We start from the raw sequence: 20,442 nt of genomic DNA, 5'->3' as shown, positions 1-20,442 counted from the left end.
GGGCCTGCCTTCGCGTGGGCTGGCGACCCGCTTCTTCCTCCGGCATCTGGGGTGGAAACCATCCTCCAGCTCTGCGGAGGAGGCGTCCCCCAGCCATGCGGGGGAAGGCGAACTGCTGCTGCAGTGGTCGGCGGTGAGCCAACTGGAGTTTGTCGTCCCGCACGCCCTCCGATGTGGAGGTTGTTCATACCCGCGGGAGTGGAACTGGAGTACCATTTGTAATGACACCTTGAGTGCCGGTGTTTGTTCATTGTGGCTGTCGAGGCCTGAACATCTAGGTATTTGAGTGTAATACCGTGTTTCTTCCTCATTTCGAGCACTAGGACTCGCCTGTCGGCTAGCTGAACCGCTTAACCGAGTGTGAGTTGCCCTGTGCGGAAGGTGACAAGTGAGGTATCCGTATCCCAGAGGCGTAGGAGTCCCTCAGCTCGGTCGGCCTTGCCACCCAAGGCTTCTCTTGCTCAGTTATAGAACCCTCGGCTGCTCTGCGATAAGCCGGAGCCGGAGGCAGCGGTGTCAGCGTGGACAGAGGCGAAGTCGGCTCGAGAAGAAGCTTCGTTGGCCCGGGAGCACGTGGCCTCCCTGGTCGAGGAGGTGCAGCAGCAGCGACTGGATCTTGGCCAGGTCGTCCGCTGGCGGGACCAACCCCGGAGTCAGGCTGCCGAGGCCATGAGCCAGGCTGATGTCCTCGGGGGACAGCTGGCTGAGGCTACAGAGCGGCTGGTCGAGGTGTCTGCCTAGGCCGGGACCCTTGCGGAGACCTTGGCTATGATGGCCCGAGCTTGGTGCTGGCGTCCTCCTTCGAGGTGGAGATCCTTCCGCTCGTGCCGCCGTCCGAGGCCGGGCCAGATTCCTCCGAAGGTGGAGACGACGCCGAGGGTGCTGCTGCTCCCTCTGTTGATGTCTGAACCTGCAGGGAGAGTTTGTCTGTAGTGTGCGTATGTTTTTTCGCGGCCGCCGAGGCCCAAACATATTATTGTCGTGTTGTAATGCTGCGTTTCCTTTCCTCTTGTTTCGAGTATCAGGACTTGTTCGTCGGTAGCAGAATCGTTTATCCGAGCGAGAGTTACTTTTCACAGAAGGTGATGAGTGAGTTATCCGTATCCCGGAGGCATAGGAGTCCCTCGGCTCGGTCGGCCTCGCCGCTTACATGCACTCTTACTCGTTCGTAGGATTCTGTTATCGATATAATCGAGAAGGCATGAAAATCGTTCTGGCAGAAAAATTTTCGAGCGTTAAGACTTGTTCGGTTAGCAGAATCGCTTATCCGAGCGTGAGTTACTTATCGCCGAAGGTGATGAGTGAGGTATCCGTATCCCGGAGGCGTAGGAGTCCCTCGGCTCGGTCGGCCTTGCCGCTTACGTGTACTCCATCGTATTCAGGATCCCGCTATCGAAGCAGTCGAAAAGCGCAAAAGATGTTTCTGGCAGAAAGACTTTTTCCGAGGAAAATTTTGACGCAGAGGGGGTTCCCCCCTTCTAGCCCCCGAGGGAGGGTCGGGCTTCGCCGAGGCAAGGCTGACCCTTCCTTGACGGTTAGACTCTATTTGTGTATGTAAAGAAAACGAGGCATATGAACGACTTGAAAACATCTTAAGAGTAAAGGCGATGTAGCTGTCGGATGTTCCAAGCATTGCTGTAGACCTCGCCTTGATTGTTGGCCAGCTTGTATGTTCCGGGCTTCAAAATCTTGGCGATGATGAATGGCCCCTCCCAGGGAGGAGTAAGCTTGTGGTGCCCTCGGGCGTCTTGCCGCAGCCGAAGCACCAAGTCTCCCACTTGGAGGTCTCGGGGCCAAACCCCTCGGGCGTGGTAGCGTCGTAGAGACTGCTGATATCGCGCCGAGTGTAGCAAGGCCACGTCCCGAGCTTCTTCCAGCTGGTCCAGCGAGTCTTCTCGGTTGGTCTGGTTGCTTTGGTCGTCGTACACCCTTGTCCTTGGGGAACCGTATTCTAAGTCTGTGGGCAAGATAGCCTCGGCCCCATAGAATAGAAAGAACAGTGAGAAACCTGTGGCTCGGCTTGGCGTCGTCCTCAGACTCCAGACCACCGAGGGTAGTTCCTTCATCCACCGCTTGCCGAACTTGTTGAGGTCGTTGTAGATCCTCGGCTTAAGTCCCTGTAGAAGCATACCGTTGGCACGCTCCACCTGCCCATTCGTCATGGGGTGAGCTACGGCGGCCCAGTCCACACGGATGTGGTGGTCCTCGCAGAAGTCTAGGAACTTCTTCCCAGTGAACTGGGTGCCATTGTCGGTGATGATGGAGTTCGGGACCCCGAAGCGATGGATGATGTTGGTGAAGAAAGCCACCGCCTGCTCGGACCTGATGCTCGTTAGGGGTCGGACCTCGATCCACTTGGAGAATTTGTCGATGGCGACCAGCAGGTGCGAGAAGCCCCCGGGTGCCTTCTGCAAGGGACCGACGAGGTCCAGACCCCATACAACAAACGGCCAGGTGATGGGTATTGTCTGCAGGGCCTGAGCGGGTAGGTGCGTCTATCTTGTGTAGAATTGACACCCCTGGCAAGAGCGTACAATCCTAGTGGCGTCGGCCACCGCGGTGGGCCAGTAGAAGCCTTGTCGGAAGGCGTTCCCAACGAGGGCTCGAGGTGCTGCGTGGTGACCGCAAGCCCCCGAGTGTATCTCTTGCAATAGCTCCTGCCCTTCCGCGATGGATATGCATCATTGGAGAATGCCCAAGGGGCTGCGGTGGTAGAGCTCCTTTTCATCACCTAGTAAGACGAACGACTTGGCACACCGCGCCAGTCACCGAGCTTCGGCTTTGTCGAGGGGTAGCTCTCCTCGATGGAGATGTTGCAGGTACGGGGTCTGCCAGTTCCGATTAGGCGTGACCCCATTCCGCTCTCCCTCGACGCGCAGTGCCTCACCCTCGGCGGCCGAGGGTGCCTCGGGCTAGGCCGAGGCCTCCCCGGGCTCGGGCGTGTTGTCGGTCTTGATGGAGGGTTGATGTATGTCTCTGGAGAAGACGTCCGGGGGAACCGTTGTCTGCCCCGAGGCTATCTTAGCTATCTCATCCACAGTCTCGTTGTACCGTCGGGCGACGTGGTTGACCTCGAGTCCGTAGAACTTGTCTTCCAGGCGCCGAACCTCGTCGCAGTAGCCCTCCATCTTCCGGTCGCGGCAGTGGGAGTTCTTCATGACTTGGTCGATGACAAACTATGAGTCGCCACGAGCGTCAAGGCGCCGAACCCCTAGCTCGATGGCGATGCGCAACCCGTTGACTAGAGCCTCGTACTTGGCCACGTTGTTTGACGCCGGGAAATGGAGGCACAACACGTAGCGGAGGTGCTTCCCGAGGGGTGAGATGAAGAGCAGGCCCGCACCTGCTCCTGTTTTCATCAGCGACCCATCGAAGTACATGGTCCAGAGTTCTGGTTGGATCGGAGCTGTTGGTAGCTGGGTGTCGACCCATTCAACCACGAAGTCTGCCAAGACTTGGGACTTGATGGTCTTTCGAGGAGCGAATGAGATTGTCTCGCCCATGATCTCCACCGCCCACTTTGCTATCCTACCCGAGGCCTCTCGGCACTGGATGATCTCCCCCAGGGGGAAGGATGACACCACAGTCACCGGGTGAGACTCGAAATAGTGTCGCAACTTTCGCCGCGTCAGAATTACTGCGTACAGTAGCTTCTGAATTTGCGGGTAGCGGATCTTAGTCTCGGACATCACTTCGCTGATGAAGTAGACCAGCCTCTGGACGAGCAGTGCATGCCGTTCTTCTCGTCTCTCGACTACGATCCCGGCGCTGACCACCTGAGTGGTTGCGGCTACATAGATCAAGAGGGCTTCTCCTGCAGCGGGGGGCACCAAGATGAGCGCGTTTGAAAGGAGCGCCTTTAAGTTTCCGAGGGCTTCCTCGGCCTCGGGGGTCCAAGTGAAGCGCTTGGTCTTCCTTAAGAGGCGGTACAAGGGTAGGCCTTTTTCGCCGAGGCGTGAGATGAAGCGGCTCAGAGCTGCAAGACATACCATGACCCTTTGTACTCCTTTCAAGTCTTTGATAGGCCCCATGTTGGTGATGGCCGCGATTTTCTCCGGGTTGGCCTCGATGCCCCGCTCAGAGACGATGAACCCCAGGAGCATGCCTTGGGGGACTCCGAAGACACATTTCTTGGGGTTGAGCTTCACGCCCTTCGCCCTCAGACACTTGAATGTCGTTTCAAGGTCAGAGAGGAGGTCAGAGGCTTTCCTCGTCTTGACTATGATGTCATCGACGTAAGCCTCGACCATTCGGCCAATGTGCTCTCCGAACATGTGGTTCATGCACCTTTGGTATGTCGCACCTGCATTCCTCAAACCAAATGAGTAATATAGCAGTACATGCCAAAAGGTGTGATGAAAGAAGTCGCGAGCTGGTCGGACTCTTTCATCTTGATTTGGTGATACCCTGAGTAGGCGTCGAGGAATGACAGGGTTTCGCACCAGTGTAGTCTACACACATCCTCCATTTCCCACCTTTCTTTTTCACAAGCACAGGGTTGGCTAACCATTCGGGATGGAATACCTCTTTGATGAACCCCGCAGCCATCAGCTTGTGGATCTCCTCGCCTATGGCTCTGCGCTTTTCTTCGTCGAAACGGCGCAGAGGATGCTTCACGGGTCGGGCTCCAGCTCGGATATCTAGCGAGTGCTCGGCGACATCCCTCGGTATGCCAGGCATATCCGAGGGACTCCACGCAAAAACCTCGGCGTTCACGCGGAGAAAGTCGACGAGCACTGCTTCCTATTTGGGGTCGAGCTCGGAGCCGATCTGGACTTGCTTGCAGGCGTCGTTGCTAGGGTCGAGAGGGACGGACTTAACCGCCTCTGCTGGCTCGAAGTTGCCGGTGTGGCGCTTCGCATCTGGCACCTCCTTGGAGAGGCACTCCAGGTCGGCGATGAGGGCCTCAGACTCAGCGAGGGCCTCAGCGTACTCCACACACTCCATGTCACATTCGTACACGTGTCGGTATGTGGATCCGACGGGAATGACCCCGTTGGGGCCCGGCATCTTGAGCTTGAGGTAGGTGTAGTTGGGGACGGCCATGAACTTGGCGTAGCACGGTCTCCCCAGCACCGCGTGGTAGGTTCCTCGAAACCCGACCACCTCAAACGTGAGGGTTTCCCTTCGGAAGTTGGAGGGAGTCCCGAAGCAGACGGGCAGATCGAGTTGTCCAAGGGGCTGTACGCGCTTCCCGGGGATGATCCCGTGAAAGGGCGCCGCACCGGCCCGGATCGTGGACAGATCGATCTGCAAGAGCCCGAGGGTCTCGGCGTAGATGATGTTGAGGCTGTTGCCTCCATCCATGAGGACCGTGGTGAGCCTGACGTTGTCGATGATGGGGTCGACAACGAGCGGGTACTTTCCTAGGCTCGGCACGTGGTCGGGGTGGTCGCCTTGGTTGAAGGTGATGGGCTTGTCGAACTAGTCTAGGTAGACTGGCGCCGCCACCTTCACCGAGCAGACCTCCCGACGCTCCTGCTTGCGGTGCCGAGCCGAGGCATTCGCCACTTGCCCACCGTAGATCATGAAACAGTCGTGGACCTCGGGGAACTCCTCTGCCTTGTTGCCCTCCTTCTTGTCGTTGTCATGGCCTTTGCCACCTTTCGCCGGGGGCCCGGCCTTATGGAAGTAGCGCCGAAGCATGACGCATTCCTCAAGGGTGTGCTTGATGGGACCCTGATGATAGGGGCACGACTCCTTGAGCATCTTGTCGAATAGGTTGGCCCCTCCGGGAGGCTTCCGAAGGTTCCTGTGCTCGACAGCAACGACAAGATCTGCATCGGCGGCGGCGCGTTTCGCTTGCGACTTCTTCTTGGCCTTCTTCTTTGTGCCGCGCTAGGCAGACGCCTCGGGGACGTCTTCCTGCTGGCGTCCCTGAGGCTGCTTGTCCTTCCGGAGATGGCCTCGACCGCCTCCTGACCAGAGGCGAACTTGGTGGCGATGTCCATCAACTCGCTCGCCCTGGTGGGAGTCTTGTGACCCAGTTTGCTCACCAGGTCGCGGCAAGTGGTGCTGGCGAGGAACGCGCCGATGACATCCGAGTCGATGATGTTGGGCAGCTCGGTGTGCTGCTTCGAAAATCGCCGGATGTAGTCCCGCAGGGATTCCCCTGGCTGCTGGCGGCAGCTTTGGAGATCCCAGGAGTTCCCAGGGCGCACGTATGTGCCCTGGAAGTTTCCAGCGAAGGCTTTGACCAGATCGTTCCAGTTGGAGATCTGCGCGGGAGGCAGATGCTCCAGCCAGGCTCGGGCGGCGTCGGGGAGGAACAGGGGGAGGTTGCGGATGATGAGGTTGTCATGGTCCGTTCCACCTAGCTGGCAGGCCAGCCGGTAGTCCGCAATCCACAGTTCCGGCCTTGTTTCCCCCGAGTACTTGGTGATGGTAGTCGGTGCTCGGAACCGGGTCGGGAACGGCGCCCGTCGTATGGCCCGGCTGAAGGCTTGCGGACCAGGTGGTTCGGGCGAGGGGCTCCGATCCTCCCCACTGTCGTAGCATCCCCCACGCCTGGGGTGGTAGCCTCGGTGCACCTTTTCGTCGAGGCGGGCTCGACGGTCGCGGCGGCGGTGCTCGTTGCCGAGGCGACCCGGAGCTGTAGGCGTCGTGTCCCGCGTGCGCCCGGTGTGGACCGAGGCTTCCCGCATGAATCGGGAAGTCACGGCGCGATGCTCCGAGGGGTACCCCTGCCTTCGGGAGGCAGAGCTCTCGGCCCGTCGGACCGCGGCATCCTCCAGGAGATTCTTGAGTTCTCCCTGGATACGCCGCCCCTCGGTAGTGGATGGCTCCGACATCGCTCGGAGTAGTATTGCCGCTGTAGCCAGGTTTTTGCCGACCCCACTAGAAGCCGGGGGCAGCCTTGCCCTGGCATCGTCAATGATACGGCACTGGACGTCCTAGGTCTGATGACGCGCTTCTTCGGCTAGTGCTCGGCCTGCCCACTCCTGCTCGATGTTTTGCCAGAGCTGCACAAGTTGTCCTGCTTCCTCGTCGAGCTTGGCCTGCATCTCGCGGATTTGCTCGAGTTGTGTGTCCTAACCCCCCACAGGGACTGGGACCACAGCTAGGTCCCGCAGGATGTCAACGCGAGGCGCAGGCCCAGGGGGATCATCGTCCTCTGGCATAACAAGGTGGTTGCCTTCGTCGTGACCCCCTAGATCGACGTGGAAACATTCGCGACTTGGGCCACAACCTTCGTCGTCAAGGCTGTGGCCATCATCGGAGCAATCGGAGAGGCAGTAGTCGCATGCGGTCATGAAGTCTCGCATGGCACTAGGATTACCGAGCCCAGAGAAATCCCAACCAGATCGGGCTTGTCTTCTTCCTCGGAGCCCGGGGGCCCGTAGGTCGAGACGGCCATCAGTCGGTCCTAGGTTGACCACATATGGTATCCTGAAAGGTTAGGATATGCCTTTATGAAAGCGCTCACTGAAGCAGGATCGCTTGGTGGATCGAAGCTGAATCTAAAAGGCACAGGGTGGAAAACGGACGATACCTCTCGATCGATGGACGGTGACGAAGTCGTGTCAGGGACGGACTACACCGTTATCTTAGGTACGAGGCTAACGCCCAGCAAGTCCTTCGCGAGCGTGCTGGCATCATCTGTCCGCTTGGGGTTGGCGTGTTGCGGGGAAACGACGCTCGTCGTCGTCTCAGGTGTGAGGGCAACGCCCGACATGTCCCCTGCTGGGGTGCCGGCGTCGTCGACTCGCTCGACAGCCGACGAGGTGCCGCCTCCTGCTTGGCCACGGTTACCCCGCCTCCTCCTCCTGCGGTGAGGAAGGCAACGGGACAAACCTGGATGCTGCTCTTCCGCCATGGGGGGAAGACATCGCCGAGTCCGCCGCCGTCGGGCGGGCTGACGGCCGTCGTTGTCGCTGTCGCACTGCGGAGGAAGGAGTACCATGTCGTAGCTGCCGTCAAGGGACATGAACTCGAGACTCCCGAAACAGAGCAGCGTCCCGGGCTGAAGAGGTTGCTGGAGACTACCCATCTGGAACTCGACGGGAAGTTGTTCGTCAACACGCAGCAGGCCCCTACCTGGCGTGCCAACTGTCGGCGTTTCGACCCCAGGGGGTCCCTGGACCGACGAGTAAAATTGTCGCTGTGTGCCCCAGCCCAGATGGGTTGGCGCGAGATGTGACACGAAGGGGGGAAGAACCGCGGCTCGTGTTATCCTGCGCCAGAGTGGGTGCGCTTGCAGTAGGGGTTACAAGCGTTCGCGAGGGAGAGAGGGAGTCCCGCGCGACCACCCTCCCGTATGAGGGCCCTGGCCCTTCCTTTTATAGATGCAAGGAGAGGGTCCAGGTGTACAATGGGGGTGTAGCAATATGCTAATGTGTCCAGCAGGGAGGAGCCAGAGCCCTATGTACATTCCAACGTGGCTGTCGGAGAGGCGCTAGAGTCCTGTGTACGCGGTGTCGTGGCCGTCGGAGGAGCGTTTGAGCCCTGTAGAAGCACAGCTGTCGGGGCTGTTGGGACCTTGCTGACGTCTCCTTGCTTCCGTAAGGGGCTGAGAGCCACCGTCGTCATGGACGCACGCGGGGAGCCATCATTACTTGTTACAGGGGCGAGCCTGGATGGGACGCCGGTCTTGTTCCCCCGTAGCCTGAGCTAGCTAGGGGTAGGGTAATGATGTACCCCCTGCGGCGTGGTCGGTCCGAGCCTAAGGTCGGGCGAGGCGGAGACTCCTCCTGAGGCCGAGGCCGGGGTCGGGCGAGGACGTGATTCCTCCCTAGGTCGAGGTTGAGGCTGGGCCCTGGGGTCGGGCGAGGCGGAGACCACCTTCCGAGGTCGAGGTTGAGGCTGAGCCCTGGGGTCGGGCGAGGCGGAGACCACCTTCCGAGGCCGAGGCGGGGGCCGAGCCCTGGGGTCGGGCGAGGCGGAGACTTCTCCTGAGGCCGAGGCCCAAGGTCAGGCGAGGCGGAGCTTCCTGTGGCGCCTGAGGCTAGACTCAGCTGCTGTCAGGCTCACCCTGGCGGGTGGCACAACAGTTGGAGAGGGGCGAGCGACGCTGTTTTCCTGTCAGGTCAGTCAGTGGGAGGGCGAAGTGACTGCGGTCACTTCGACCTCGTCGACTGAGGCACATGTGTCAGGATAAGGCGCCAGGCGATCCTTGCATTGAATGCGCCTGCGATACGGTCGGTTGGTGAGGTGATTTGGCCAAGGTTGCTTCACAACGAAGCCTGCCCGAGCTGGGCTTCGGGCGAGTCGAGGGTGCGCCCGTTGCTGAGGAGGCCCTCGGGCGAGGCGTGAATTCGCCTGGGACTACTGTTCTCGCCCGAGGCTGGGCTCGGGCGAGGCGAGATTGCGTCCCTTGAGTAGACGAAGCCTTGACCTGAATTGCGCCCATCAGTCCTTGCAGATTGTGATGATGGTGATTACTAGCCGAGTTTAGGAGTGTTGGGGGTACCCCTAATTATGGTACCGGACATTGATGTAATATATTTCTTTATGAGGCGTGGAACCTTCGTACATACCGTTTTTTAGCCGGTAGCAAAAAAAACACCTTCCCTTCTTTTCACTCTTTAGAAAGAAATCGCCCTTCTTCGCCAAAGCAATTATATGATGTTTGATTCTTGCTGTAGACGTTGCATAGGAATAGTATTATCGGAAGCACGATTGTGCATCTTTAATACTCTTTCATGAATCTTTGTCGAAGCTGAAGTAGGAATCCTTGTTTTTTCACTGCTTTTGTTGATGCAAAATGATGTATGGTGCGATGTCATGATACAATATGATGTGATGGTGTGATGTAAATGATGTTGGCGTATGAAACATAAAAGATAAGACTCTGCATCCCCTTAGGAACGACTTTGGAGTCTCTTCACCTTTTTCTTAGGTGGTATTTCAGCTCTGCATTCCCTTAAGAATGACTTCAGAGCTAATCTCTGCATCCCCTTAGGAACGACTTTGGAGCTTCTTCACCTTTGACTTAGGTGGCATTTAAGCTCTGCATCCCCTTAGGAACGACTTTGGAACTTCTTCACCTTTCACTTAGGTGGTAACTTAGATCTGCATTCCCTTAGGAACGACTTTGGAGCTTCTTGATCCTTTTATGTTACACTCGATGGTGTAACCACAGACTTATTACATCAAGCTGAAGGTTAAACCTCCTTCTATTATCTTTTGAGAAGAAAGTATAAAGGCAAAAAGGTAAAAATACATTGGATTAGGACACTCTTTAGTCGGAGCGTTGTGCTACTTTCAGTAGATATGCCTTGACTCGGGCACAGTGTTGTTGAGTGTGCGAGCTTCGGACTCCTCCCTAGTGTCGCGCTGTTACTGCGCATGACGATGCCCTTCTGGCTGTTGATTATGGGCTAAGGTAGGTGCCAATGGTGGTGATGGTGGCAACTGAGCCCAAGAAGCTTGGGACTGACTCGTCGAAGCAACAAACGCCGTAGGTTGCTGATTGCCCACATATTCATGGATATATGGGGAATAGCATGAAGCAGTATGCGAGACCTGCTTCGGCTGGTTCTATCGTGCTTCAGCTTAAGCGATTTCCTTCTTTTGGATCGTGACTCGGCACGTCCTAGTCGTGTGTCCCTTATCCTCCCCATAGAATAAGCAGAACAATCTCCTGGGTAGAGTACCAAACCTTCCTCCGAAGTTCCTCCCTCCTCTGCCTCTCGGGGCTGGTGACCTATAGGAAGTTTGCTGCATTCCCGAAGATTGTGAGCTTTGCTGGCTGCTCTGGGTATGATTGGACCTGTCATCATTTGTGTTGGGATTGTGGATCGTTCTGACATGCCTCGGGTGGAGTCTTCCTCCAAAGCCCCTAATCATCTCAAAATACCTGTAGGCTTCCTCCCTACTCTGGCGGAAATCATTGTCAGCTCGGATGTATTCATCCATCTTCTGAAGAAGCTTCTCCAACGTTTGTGGTGGCTTCCTTGCAAAATATTATGTTGTCGGTCCTAGTCAGAGCCCCTTTATCATGGCTTCGATGATGATTTCATTAGGCACCATTGGCGCCTGGGCTCTTAGTCGCAAAAACCTTCGAATGTATGCCTGCAAGTACTCCTCATGGTCTTGCATGCACTGGAATAGAGCTTGAGCGGTCACTGGCTTTGTTTAGAAGCCTTGGAAGCTTGTGACTAGCATATCCTTCAGCTTTTGCCATGATGTAATTGTTCCGAGCCGAAGAGAAGAATACCAAGTCTGAGCGACACTCCTGACTGCCATGACGAAGGACTTTGCCATGACAGCAGTGTTGCCAACATATGATGATATGGTTGCTTCGTAGCTCATGAGGAATTGCTTCGGGTCAGAGTGCCCATCATACATGGGGAGCTATGGCGGCTTGTATGAAGGTGGCCATGGGGTTGCCTGCAACTCTGCTGCCAAGGGAGAAGCATCATCAAAAGAAAAATTACCATGGTGCATATCATCATACCGTCCATTATCGTTGATTGGAGTTTCTTGACGAAGCTCTCTGTGTTGATGCCCTCGTCCTTGATAGTCCTGCGTGACGTGGTGCATTTCTTTAGCTGCTTCATCAATCTTCCTTTGAAGTTCGGCTAACCAAAGCATCTTTGCCCTTTTCCTCTACACCTGGTGATGTATAGCTTCTAAGTCTCTGATCTCCTAGTCCAACTCTTCCTCCTGAGGTGTTGGGCTGGTAGCCTTTCTCTTCAGGCTCCTAGCTTCTCTCAGTGAGAGTGTCTCCTGATTGGTGTCTAGTGGCTGCAAAGTAGCCCCTGGGGCTGTTGTCTTCTTCGATGGTATGACGAAGGCGAACGCTTGCCGAAGGTTGTGGAAGTGAGTTCACCGGAGGTGGGCGCCAATGTTGGTCACTTGTTCTCAAATGTTGTGAATCAAGAACAAGGCAACACGATAATGAATGTAATGATCTTCAGACGAAGGACATGAAGGACATGCCTTAATCATTCATGAGAATAAGAGTATATAAAGATAATGAATGTAATTCATCAGCTCATACTCATATGTATTTAATAATGCACACATGAGCATTAACAGAATTTACATTACATTGATACCTTTGGCTCGTTCGAAAGTGTTGATGCGAGGGAGATTACAAACCAGCGTGAACAGTATGATGCTACTGTTCATCTATTTATAGGCACGGGACGTAGCCCAGGTAAAAGTACATTTATGTCTCCAATATTCACTCATGATCATAATACAAGTCATTAAGGACTAAGTAGTCTTTTTCCCCTTCGGTCAGCATCATCATCATACTTCGTATCCATTACGAGCCGAAGCTGTCAATCTGGCGATAGCTTCGGCGTTTATTCTTATCATCCTTAGATCATATCTTCATCTTGTATGCCTTCATCATGAGGAAAAGACTTGCATCCTGAAGACGAAGCTCCTTGTAATAGCTTATGCTGAATACAAATGGTTAATTATGTTTTTGAGGACCTTCGGAAGAGGAAGGCCCCCAACAATAGGTTATAAGCTTGAACCAGTACTAAAACACCCTCTTTAGTACTGGTTCTACACTATAAACGATACTAAAAGTTGAGTGAGCCTAACATTTATTCCAACATCGTACATCCAACGGTGATCCTCAACCATATTTGACACCACTACATAATGGGACATCTATATCTACTTCACTACCACAGAAACTTTAATAGAGGCAGGCAAAATCAATTAAAGGGGGCGAGCATTACAATTGCCTCCGACTTTAGACCTCTGTTAATCATCGATTAATGGAGGCGGTTACCATGCCTCCTCCAATAATGTGTTAACCGAGGCGGGTGTTGTTTCTCGCCCGCCTCGGTTAATTAGTATTAATGGAGGCGGTCATTTTAAGGCAATTGCCTCCATTAAAAAAATTAACTAAGCCGGTTTAGTTACAATGCTCGCCTCGGTTAACTCTTTTAACATAGGCAAATATTTGTTAATTGCATGTCTCGGTTAATTATTTTTATTTAAAAATAATAATACATTTTGATTTGGATTTAAATTTGAACTGTACTTGTGCAAATCAAACACCAATTAAAGAAAACAAATAGAAATACAAAGTAAAGATATATATACATATGCATACATGTATCATCACATCTGATTATATACATATAGCTAATCAATTAAAGTGTTGTCTTTACAACAAATCGATCATCGATATGGTAATCTTAAAAAGATGCCGGGACAAGTGTAATCTTGAAGGTGTAGCATGGTGGACTAGTTTCTGAGCTTCTCGTACTCTTCTAGAATCCCTAAGTCATTTTCCTTGTTGATAACGGCGCCCTTTCATGCACGCAGTTGTCCATGATAAACTTATATATGTCTCCAACTGTTCTAGTGATGGTATTATGGGTTATATTTTCTTTTTCCCACTAGTTTAGGGACTTCTTCAATTGTCTATAGAGGGTGCTGAATTTGCCGCATGCTCTGAGATACTCGCAGATGTAGTATCCGCAAAGTACTGACCCATGAGGTCGTTTAGAGCATTGCATGATATACGGTATCATATCACTAGTTGCAACATGTCGCGAGAATACACATCGCATAAAGCACTTCGGAACATTCGGAAAGTTGTGCCTGACTTGCAGTGTTTCGGCAAACCACTTCTTCTCCTTATTGGATCTTAGATCGATGCATTCAAGATCATCCACGTACTTGCGGTAAGCGTTGTACGTAACAAACAACGATTATCGTCAACGATAATTTGAATACTTATGTATAGAGCAAATGAACAACAAGTACCGTCACTTACAATTTATGTACGTTATCTAATTCTTTATACCCTTCTTTTGGTGTATCTAGAGAGTCGAGTACAATGACCCAATCATCCCGAGGATAGAACAGAAATGCAATATAGTGGTCCATGATTCCCTCGTTGCACAGTACAAATTTCAAATCTTAGTTGTTGTCCAAGAATCAACTTTCACTCTAGCAATATCCAATTTCCTTACCAGAACTGGTGGGCGGCCATGACACAACCACTTTCCCCAGCCTTCTTCATGACTCCGTACACGTACATTGCCGCGTTATTTCTCAAATCATTTTTCAGCATTTTTCATGCTTTCACTCTCTCTTCTGGATTGAAGTTCAGTAGCTATTCGTGGTCATCTGGTATATCATAGCCCTTTATGACTCTCTCGTTAATACGCAACAGAGGGAGGTAATGAACATTTTCACCCAATCTCTTGCATACATAGGCTTGCATCCTGCAAGGACACAAGGCATGACATTATAACTATAATTTCTTTTCTAAAGTACTGTGAGTGATGTAACAGTATGAAAATTATAATTAACTTATAGAGAAAACATGGTCACTTTAGCAAGGTCGAGTTCCTTGCGCCGCAGGAGCCTATGCATGTCGTGGAAATCTATGACCACTATCTCATCTCATTACATGGAGAAGTACTTATGTGGCACATGGATAATGAAAGAATGTAGGCCTGCTTTTGCCGCCTCCATGTACCAAAGATAGAACTTCCTCACTTCCCACGACTCCTCCATGAGATCACCCAATGTTAACATGAACCTGCCAGGCTCATAGTTTTCAAGGCAGTCATCCGAACGAGGCCAAGCAACAATTAACTTGGGCCTGCACTGTACATGAGATAGTTAGGAGTATAAAAACTTAGCTAGTAACTCCTACGATATCATTCATCATAACCATATACCTTGGAAATGTAGCTGAGCTTTGTTGTTCTTTTGTTATGCTGATGACTGCCTTATCCACGTTGGTGTACAAAAGGGTTGGGGGCCACTTCTTGTGGCTGTTCTTGTGCTCTCTTATTTGGTGAGGGTGGACATGATCGTTTGTCTCCCTTTGGATCACTTGAAGGTGGTGTGGTGTTGTCGGGTGTTGTTGCCGACACTATTCCATGTGCCTTGTTAATGCCGGGAGGACTGTCTGGTGAGTTGTGTGGCGGATTGCCGCCTGGTTCACTATCATTGTGGTCGTGGTCATTATCGCCATTTGTAACATCCTAAATTCATCAATTAAAAGTAATTAGTTTATATTATTAATTTATAGTAGAGAGGAAAAATATTTATATTTTCAAATAAGGAAACATTGATATAAATAAAATGAACAATTTCTTGATTGGATAAAATTTTATCAAGTGTTTGATCCACTCATGCTGAAGCATATTTTGTTTGATTTCTATTCCAATTTTTGGATATAATTTTGTGGAAAAAATTCATTTTATAAAATAATAATGAGTTGTTAAAATAAATGTTTTTGGAGTATACATTTTGATTTTTAGGTACTTATTAAAAATTAATTTTATTGATTTACTTCTCGTGGAGCCCAATCTGTTTGAATAATGGACTTTTACTAAAATAATTAGTTCTTTTCAAATTGAGTATTTCATTTATGAAAATATTTTTTTATTCATTATATTTAATTATAGATTTATATATTTACTTTACATTAAAATAGAGAAAGAAGAGCAATGAAAAAAAGAAAAAAAACGAAATCAAAAAATGCATAATATCAGGTTTTTGGATTGTTAGTAAATTAGACATTATCAACGTTAATTTAACCCAGAAGAACAGTGTGATATATGTGATGATATGTATGTGCAAGTAGTGTAATGAAACATGCACATGTATGTAAAACAGAAAATACCCTGCGGAGGGACCGATGCTCAAGACATCAGTGACTCTATTTACATGAGACATCTCATGTGTATGTTCGATGTAGTCGTACACAGTCGATGCAGAAAGATGTACACCGCGCAGTCCCTCGAACGGTCGCTGAAAGATGAACAACAGAAGTAGACGAAGCGCTGCTAGTCGAACGGATGAAGCGAGCAGTCGCGAGTATCCTCCCGAAAAACCTGATCGCCCGCATACCCGTGCATGTGTACCTCAGCAGACGGCGATTTCGGAGGCCTGCTCTCCCACTCTGTTTGTGCTCGCAGAAGGTGGGATGAGGACGTGTTGTTTGCAACGCGTATGAGAGATCGCGCGTGTAACCGGAAGAGCGTCCTCCCCCTCCAGTGGAGAAGGACAACGGACAGTAACAGTCGCGCCATTAGAACTAGAAATCGATGAGTAACTGACGTCCGTTACTAGCCATAAAGACAGGAAACAGACGATCATCATGACGGTCATCACTCCAGGCAAAATGTGCAACCGTTTGTAAGGTCTACCACAAGCCTCGGCCACGTCCCGACGGCAGCGGCCGCGCGCATGTGGCAGTTCTTCATCATTTTCTCAACTTCTCAATAGATGCACCAATGATCCACCTATTTTAGTTGATTGATTTGTCCCTTGGACTTACAATATATTGCTAAATTATTAGTACACCATAGCATTAAAGTGAGCTATTAACATTGACTATTATTGAATATTAATTGGGTCAAACCCACATTAGTCTAATAACGTGCACGTACGTATGACTGCTACAATGTCTATAGCATTCCACGTGCTCCATACGTATACATACATGTACTAGCCCTATATATGTACAATACACGATACGCACTATATGTACAATACATGTACTAGCACTAATCATATTCATATTCTGTCAAGATTTAGGCTGGTGATGCATGACTCAAGCTAGTGCCACTCTGTTTTAATCATATTCTGTCACTTCCTATTGGCATTAAGCTGGTGATCAATCTATTGGCTAACGCATTATTAGTCTTCCTTTTGCTTTTGTGAGCCGACGACGGCAAAGCCCTAGGTAGCTAGGATGTCCAGGAGGGTACGTTCCATGGCTGAAAACTTGTGCGCTTCAATTCATTGGTGTGCCGCCGCTAGCTAGCTAGCAGGACAAGCACGCAAACCTGGCTAACCTTGATGCCTGCTCCACCATATGGGCAAAACTTGTGTTGAGAGATTGCCTATAAATACTAGCTAGGTATATACGTGTGATAATGTGTATTCATATATGTGATAATGTGATAATGAGAGAGATAGTATTCATATATACTCGTTTAGTGTATTCATTTAATACTTGGTGTTCAATACATACTTGTTTATCCGTCACAACTTGATAATATGCGTATCTGATCTGATCCGATCTCGATAATATCCGTATCAACACAACTCGATAATATTCATACAAATCTCCCTCTCTATACGTTCTATAGGACTCCCTCTCTCTCTACGTGACTCGATAATATCCGTAACATGAACTATACAACTATCCCTCTCTCCCTCTCGATACTATACGTCGTTTGAAAATTAAGGTTTAGAGGTTAGTGGTTAGGGCCAAGGACAAGAGTGTATTTATTTTCTTTGATAGATATCTTTATGTTAATATGCGTTAATATATATTTAATTATTGCTTTTATATATATATATGTGATACCCGGTTTGCAAAGAATAGAAGTTGAAGGTTATTCTTTTTGTTTGTTTTTTCTCTTATTCGGGTGTCGCGCTTTGGGGATTTAGAATTTGTGGAAAACATTCACCAGTATAGCAGTAGAGTGGTTGGTCGGGAGCTGTCGTGCAAGCGAGTTGGGCCGCGAATCGCAATCCGGCCCACTAACCCTCCCCTAACCCTAGCCGCCCCCCCCTTTTCCCCCTTGGGTTGTTGCAGCCGCCCCTTCCCCTCCCCTTTCTCTTGGACGCCCCCCCCTCTCCCATCTTCTTCCTCCTCAAACCTTTGCAGCCCTCACCACCCAAAACCCTAGCCGCCCCCCCCCCCCCATTTCTCCCCCTCCTCCAAGGTGCAGCCCTCCCGTGTGGTTCTCCGTCGTGTGGCTGCGATCTCAATTGGAGTTTGGAGGGAGGAAGAAGGAAGGAGGAAGGAAAGAACCTAAGGTGAATTTGTGATTAACTTTTGTTGTTTTTGTGCTGCAATCAATTGGATTATGTGTTTATCTTTGCGAATCGGTAGAGGTGCTGTCCAGGAATTTTGTGAGTGGGTGAACAGCAGTAGTTCTAGGGATTTCTGGAATTTTCGTGGGGTAATTAGTGGGAATCAGTGGGATAATCATGTAGAGCTTTGTCATACCTTTCCAACGAGTACTTATGCGCTCGATTCGGAGTTATAATTTAGGAGATATCGTTGTTTGAATCCGGGTATGTTGCTGTCCAAAAAAACAGATTTTTCAGGTGGGTGAACAGCAGTAGTATTAGCAGTTTCTAAGAATTTTTCGTGGGTAATTAGTATTAACCAGTATTATAATCATGTAGGGCTTTGTCTTATCTTTCCAATGAGTACTTATGTGCTTGATTTGGAATTATATTTTAAAAGATATCGCTGTTTGAATCCGGGTATGTTGCTGTAAAAAAAACAGATTTTTCAGGTGGGTGAACAGCAGTAGTATTAGCAATTTCTGGGAATTTTTCGTGGTTAATTAGTGCTAACCAGTATGATAATCATGTATGGCTTTGTCTTATCTTTCCAATGAGTACTTATGTGCTTGATTTGGAATTATATTTTAAAAGATATCGCTGTTTGAATCCGGGTATGTTGCTGTAAAAAAAAACAGATTTTTCAGGTGGGTGAACAGCAGTAGTATTAGCAATTTCTGGGAATTTTTCGTGGTTAATTAGTGCTAACCAGTATGATAATCATGTATGGCTTTGTCTTATCTTTCCAATGAGTACTTATGCGCTTGAATTGGAATTATATTTTAAAAGATATCGCTGTTTGAATCCGGGTATGTCGCTGTCCAAAAGAGAAAAAAAAATAGATTACAGGGTTCATCTTGTGAACTGTTTTGGGCTAATTAGATGTTGGAATTTAATTATAAATTGTATACAAAACTTGTGGGGAATTTTATGTAGATGCCTCTGGAGTTTTTGTTTGTTACCAATGCTGTCATAATTTTGAAGTTATGAAATTATTAAGCAGCGCCGCTGCAGTTTGGTGGGTGTGGGGAGAGATGTAACCCGCGGCGGGGTTTGAGTTTGTGCGTAGGTGCGGCGTCGTTTATGAGCCTGGTTATGTGAAATTGGTGCACTAAGTTGTGTGTCAAAAACAGGTGGTGGACTTCCGGATCGTACTTAGGGATTTGCCCAAACTTCCGGTAAAGGCAAGTAAATACAGTGGTGGTTGCTACCGTTTGGTTTGCATCCTATTCTCTGTCATTGAGTATGCATAAGTTTTAAATATGTTAATCATTGAATTCTATGATGAAGTTTATTTGTTCGAAAGTATTAATTCTCAATTGTCTAATATTGTGGATGATCATGATTTGGTAATGATGTATGTGGTTGATTCCCATCATGGATGGAGTTGAAGTATTTTTTTTGAATCACGTTATATGAAGTGTTGTAGGCATGTCATGCACATTGCATCATCCATCTTGCATTCTGAAGTTATGTCGTGATCTTATGGTCCGACTGTACCGGTACATTTTTAGCATCGTACGTTGCCCGAGGAGGGGTACGATGCGGCTTCATACCCTTAGAGGTATGAAGGCAGAAGTCATCCTTGCATTTGCAGACATTTGCACTCATGAGGTATATATATGAAGAGTGACATTACTATGTTACTATTGTGGTTTCCACCTGCGAGGTGTGGTAGCTAGGAGTGTTGTACGTTGTATACGTGCTGCACCTTTGTAATAAGAAGGTTGTGAAATCAAGTGGTGGTAAAACAATATTCTTATGTGGTTAAACAGTTTGATATTATTTTACTTGCTGAGATGTGTCATCTCACTCTTGCATTACTCAATGCAGGTACTTGATACATGTTGGGAATGAGGGGAGTAGCAGCACGTCCACTTTCACTCTCATAATAGCGCTGCCCAGGCGTAGCCATGATTTAATTAGAAACTTGTTGTCAAAAGAAGTTTATTTTTTTGCTAGTCGTGCGCACTGGTTAATTCAGTTCATGTCGTATGTTTAACTTCCCTTTGCTAGCCGATTAATAATACTTGGTATGTTTTTGTCATGATATATGTTTATACACTGTTGTCCCCCCCTCATTTATGCAATTTTGCAAAGGAGATGCTGCCAAAATTTTATATAGATGTCAGAAGTGTAGTTCAGTAGCATTCCGGGGTGTTTGTGGACCCCGGGGTGTTACAGTTGGTATCAGAGGATAGGCTTTAGATTCTACGCAATTTGAAGATAAATTTGACACACTTGCACATATAGGAAGGGTATGGGTTCGTATATCTTTCATATTAGTATTTTATTGTATAGATGACTAGAACTTCCTTACTCCAAATTCCTTTATGGTTTGATGGGGTACGTCATTAATGACGTAATGCTTGATATGATATGTTATTTCTATTTAATATTGGTTTCTTGATGTGGTTGTTATTGAAGATATTATGCAAGTGAAGCTACTACTGTACTTGTTTTATATACATATTGTCATGATGTTTTTTTTTGATGCAATGTTTTCAAATCTCTGAGCTATTACTATCATATATTTCTATATGCTTGACTGTGGATGTTTTTTTCCAAAAGGATTCTTGGGTTCTAGTACTTGTAGGACCGATTGTTTATTGAGCTTGTCTATAGTGGGTCTAATCCGACTTGGTGTAGTGTGAAAACACTATATAATGTAGTTTTATGGTGTTGTTGAGTTTGACT

This window comes from Zea mays, chromosome 2 (genome assembly GCF_902167145.1).
Source record: "Zea mays cultivar B73 chromosome 2, Zm-B73-REFERENCE-NAM-5.0, whole genome shotgun sequence".
Taxonomy (NCBI): Eukaryota; Viridiplantae; Streptophyta; class Magnoliopsida; order Poales; family Poaceae; genus Zea; species Zea mays.
Note: the sequence above shows the minus strand (reverse complement) of the source record.